General features: G+C 55.0%; 1 long non-coding RNA gene across 1 annotated transcript; it reads left to right on the top strand.

The window, feature by feature from the left end:
- Window positions 1-688: 688 nt before the first annotated feature.
- On the top strand, window positions 689-4,167 carry LOC107307854. Its single transcript, XR_001552528.2, has 3 exons — window positions 689-729; window positions 2,489-2,561; window positions 4,041-4,167. It is a non-coding gene; the product is annotated as an uncharacterized LOC107307854 (long non-coding RNA).
- The last annotated feature ends 569 nt before the right edge of the window (window positions 4,168-4,736 follow it).

Raw genomic sequence — 4,736 nt, 5'->3', positions numbered from 1 at the left:
TGTTGTGTTATGGGGTCTAATGGCGGTGTTATGGGGTCTGATGGGGTGTTATGGGGTCTGTGGGGTTGTCGTATGACGGTCATGGGGTGTTTATGGGGTCTATGGGGGTTTATGGGGTATATGGGGTGTTATGGGGTCTATTTGGGGGTTATGGGGCTCAGTGGGAGGTTAATGGGGTCTATCGGGGGGTTTCAATTGGGCCTATGGGGTGTTATGGGTCTTGGGTGTTATGGGGCTGCTATGTGTTCTATGGGGGGTTATTGGGGTCTAATGGGGGGGTTTAATGGGGTCTGTGGGGGGGTTATGGGTCTATAAGGTGTTAGGAGGTTCTTATGGGGGAGAGTTACTGGGGTCTATGGCAGTAATCAGTGGGGTCTATGGAGTGGTTATGGGATCTTTGGGGGTATTATCGGGTCGTATGGGGGTTATGGGGTCTATTGGGTGTTGGGGTTCTGTGGGGTGTTATGGGTATGGGTGTTATGGGGTCTATGGGGTGTTGGTTATGGGGGGTCTATGGGGTGTTAGTGGGGTCTGTGGGGTTTCATGCACCAAACCCATATGACCATACCGGGCGCTGGTGCCCGCTTTTTTAGGGAGTGGCTCACGACCTGAAGAGGGATTGAGCGTTAAGTCTCATAAGTGGGCAGGAGCCACGCCCCCGCTACAACAGGTGAAACCGCATAGTGCGGCCCCATTGGATGGACAGAGGAAAAAAAGGGGGGAGAGACGGTGGGTTTTAAATGGTGGGGGAGATGGGGCGCCGGCAATGGAGGGGCGCTGTGGGGGGAGGAGCCCAGCAATGGGATCCTTGTGTGGGGAGGAATCAACACTAGGGGGCCGCCTGTGGGCGGGAGGACAACCTAGGGGGCGCTGGTAGGAGGAAGGAATCAAAATAGGGGGCGCTGTGGGGGGAGGCATCAACCTATAGGGGGCAGCTGTGGGGGGAGGATCAGCAATAGGGGGCGCTGTAAGGGGAGGAACGTGCACATAGGGGGATATATGGAGGTGTTTTTGAGGACGCCAGCAATAGGGGGCGCTGTGGGGGAGGTCCCAGCAATAGGGGGGTATATGGGGGGAGGACCCAGCAATAGGGGGGTATATGGGGGGAGGACCCACCTCTAGGGGGCGCTGTGGGGGGAGGACCCAGCAATAGGGGGAGCTGTGGGGTAGGACCCAGCAATAGGGGGGCATATGGGGGGAGGACCAACCCCTAGGGGGCGCTGTGGAGGGAGGACCCAGCAATAGGGGGCGCTGTGTTGGAGGACCAACCCATAGGGGGCGCTGTGTGGGAGGACCAACCCCTAGGGGGCGCTGTGGGGGGAGGACCCAGCAATAGGGGTGTATATGGGTGGAGGACCCACCTCTAGGGGGCGCTGTTGTGGGAGGACCCAGCAATAGAGGGGTATATGGGGGGAGGACCCACCCATAGGGGGCGCTGTGGGGGGAGGACCCAGCAATAGGGGGGTATATGGGTGGAGGACCCACCTCTATGGGGCGCTGTGTGGGAGGACCAACCCATAGGGGGCGCTGTGGGGGGAGGACCCAGCAATAGAGGGGTATATGGGGGGAGGACCCAGCAATAGGGGGCGCTGTAATGGGAGGATCAACCCATAGGGGGCGCTGTGTGGGAGGACCCAGCAATAGGGAGGTCTATGGGGGGAGGACCCGGCAATAGGGGGGGCTGTGTGGGGAGGAATCACCTCTAGGGGGCGCTGTGGGGGGAGGACCCGGCAATAGGGGGCGCTGTGGTGGCAGGACTCACCTCTAGGGGGCGCTGTGGGGGGAGGACCCGGCAATAGGGGGCGCTGTGGTGGCAGGACCCACCTCTAGGGGGCGCTGTGGGGGGAGGACCCAGTAATAGGGGCACTGTGAATGGAGGAGCCACCTCTAGGGGGCGCTGTGTGGGAGGACCAACCCATAGGGGGCGCTGTGGGGGGAGGACCCAGCAATAGGGGGCGCTGTAATGGGAGGATCAACCCATAGGGGGCGCTGTGGGGGAGGACCCAGCAATAGGGGGCGCTGTGGGGGGAGGACCAACCCATAGGGGGCGCTGTAATGGGAGGACCCAGCAATAGGGGGCGCTGTGGTGGAGGACCCGGCAATAGGGGGCGCTGTAGTGGGAGGATCAACCTCTATGGGGCGCTGTGTTGGAGGACCAACCCATAGGGGGCGCTGTGGGGGGAGGAATCACCTCTAGGGGGCGCTGTGGGGGGAGGACCCAGCAATAGAGGGGTATATGGGTGGAGGACCCACCTCTAGGGGGCGCTGTTGTGGGAGGACCCAGCAATAGAGGGGTATATGGGGGGAGGACCCACCTCTAGGGGGCGCTGTTGTGGGAGGACCCAGCAATAGAGGGGTATATGGGGGGAGGACTCACCTCTAGGGGGCGCTGTGGGTGGTTGTTGTGAATGGGGGTGTGTGTGTTAATTAATCCCTGTTAATTATTGTTAATTAGTCGCCGTTAACGAAGCTGGGGGTCGTATTGCAGGTATAGGAAGATGAAGGAGCGACTGGGGCTGACCGAGATCCGCAAACAGGCCAATAGGATGAGCTTCGGAGAGGTCACTAATTAATTAATTACCCCCATTAATTAATGAGCCCCCACTAATTAATGACCCCCCCCTTATTAATTAGTGACCTTGTTAATTAACCACCCCCCCCCCTCCATAGATAGAGGAGGACCTGGGTTTCAGCCACCCCCCATCCCCCCCCCCTCACTAATTAATGACCTTGTTAATTAATTAATGACATTGTTAATTAATTAATGATCTTGTTAATTAATTAGTGAGTGTTAATTAACATTAATTAATAGATAGAGGAGGACGCCTATCAGGAGGACCTTGGCTTCAGCCTGGGCCATCTGGACAATGGCCAACCCCCATCCCCCCCCCCTCACTAATTAATGACCTTGTTAATTAATTAATGCCCATATTAATTAGTGTTAATTAACGTTAATTAACAGATAGAGGAGGACGCCTATCAGGAGGACCTTGGCTTCAGCCTGGGCCATCTGGGCAATGCCACCCCCCATCCCCCCCCCTCACTAATTAATGGCCTTGTTAATTAATTAATGACCTTGTTAATTAGTGTTAATTACCGTTAATTAACAGATAGAGGAGGACGCCTACCAGGAGGACCTTGGCTTCAGCCTGGGCCATCTGGGCAATGCCCCACCCCCCCCTTAGTATCTGATGACCCCCCCCCCCACTAATTAATGGCCTTGTTAATTAATTAATGCCCATATTAATTAGTGTTAATTAACGTTAATTAACAGATAGAGGAGGATGCCTATCAGGAGGACCTTGGCTTCAGCCTGGGCCATCTGGGCAATGGCCAACCCCATCCCCCCCCCCTCACTAATTAATGGCCTTGTTAATTAATTAATGACCATATTAATTAGTGTTAATTACTGTTAATTAACAGATAGAGGAGGATGCCTATCAGGAGGACCTTGGCTTCAGCCTGGGCCATCTGGGCAATGGCCAACCCCCAATAATCAATTGTCCCCCCCCCATCCCCACTAATTAATGGCCTTGTTAATTAATTAACGACCATATTAATTAGTGTTAATTAACGTTAATTAACAGATAGAGGAGGACGCGTACCAGGAGGACCTTGGCTTCAGCCTGGGCCATCTGGGCAATGCCACCCCCCATCCTCCCCCCTCACTAATTAATGGCCTTGTTAATTAATTAATGACCATATTAATTAGTGTTAATTACTGTTAATTAACAGATACAGGAGGACGCCTATCAGGAGGACCTTGGCTTCAGCCTGGGCCATCTGGGCAATAACCCCCCCCATCCCCCCCCCTCACTAATTAATGGCCTTGTTAATTAATTAATGCCCATATTAATTAGTGTTAATTACCGTTAATTAACAGATCGAGGAGGATGCCTATCAGGAGGACCTTGGCTTCAGCCTGGGCCATCTGGGCAATGGCCAACCCCCAATAATCAATTACCCCCCCCCACTAATTAATGACCCCCCCCACTAATTAATGCCCATATTAATTAGTGTTAATTACTGTTAATTAACAGATAGAGGAGGATGCGTACCAGGAGGACCTTGGCTTCAGCCTGGGCCATCTGGGTAAGGCCGGCAGCGGCCGCGTGCGACAGACTCAGATCAATGAGGCCAATAAGGCCAGGATCTCCAAGACCCTGCAGGTGGGTGATGGGACCCCCACCCAAATTGGGACCCCCACCCATATTAGGGACCCCCACCCATATTAATAGGGCCCCCTCCCATATTAATAGAGACCCCCACCCTATATGGGACCCCCACCCTATATGGGACCCCCACCCATATTAATAGGGACCCCCCCCTTAATAGGGACCCCCCCAGTATGGGGGGGATATTGGGACCCCCACCCTATATGGGACCACCACCCTATATGGGACCCCCACCCATATTAATAGGGACCCCCACCCTATATGGGACCCCCACCCAAATAGGGACCCCCACCCATATTAGGGACCCCCACCCAAATAGGGACCCCCACCCATATTAATAGGGCCCCCCCCCATATTAATAGGGACCCCCACCCATATTAATAGGGACCCCCACCCTATATGGGACCCCCACACTATATGGGACCACCACCCTATATGGGACCCCCACCCTATATGGGACCCCCCTTAATAGGAACCCCCCCTTTAATAGGGACCCCCCCATATTAGGGACCCCCACCCTATATGGGACCCCAACCCTATATGGGACCCCCACCCTATATA

The sequence above is a fragment of the Coturnix japonica genome, unplaced genomic scaffold (genome assembly GCF_001577835.2).
Source record: "Coturnix japonica isolate 7356 unplaced genomic scaffold, Coturnix japonica 2.1 chrUnrandom1107, whole genome shotgun sequence".
Classification (NCBI taxonomy): domain Eukaryota; kingdom Metazoa; phylum Chordata; class Aves; order Galliformes; family Phasianidae; genus Coturnix; species Coturnix japonica.
The sequence above is the reverse complement of the archived record's forward strand: the minus strand, read 5'-3'. Positions and strand labels throughout refer to the sequence as shown.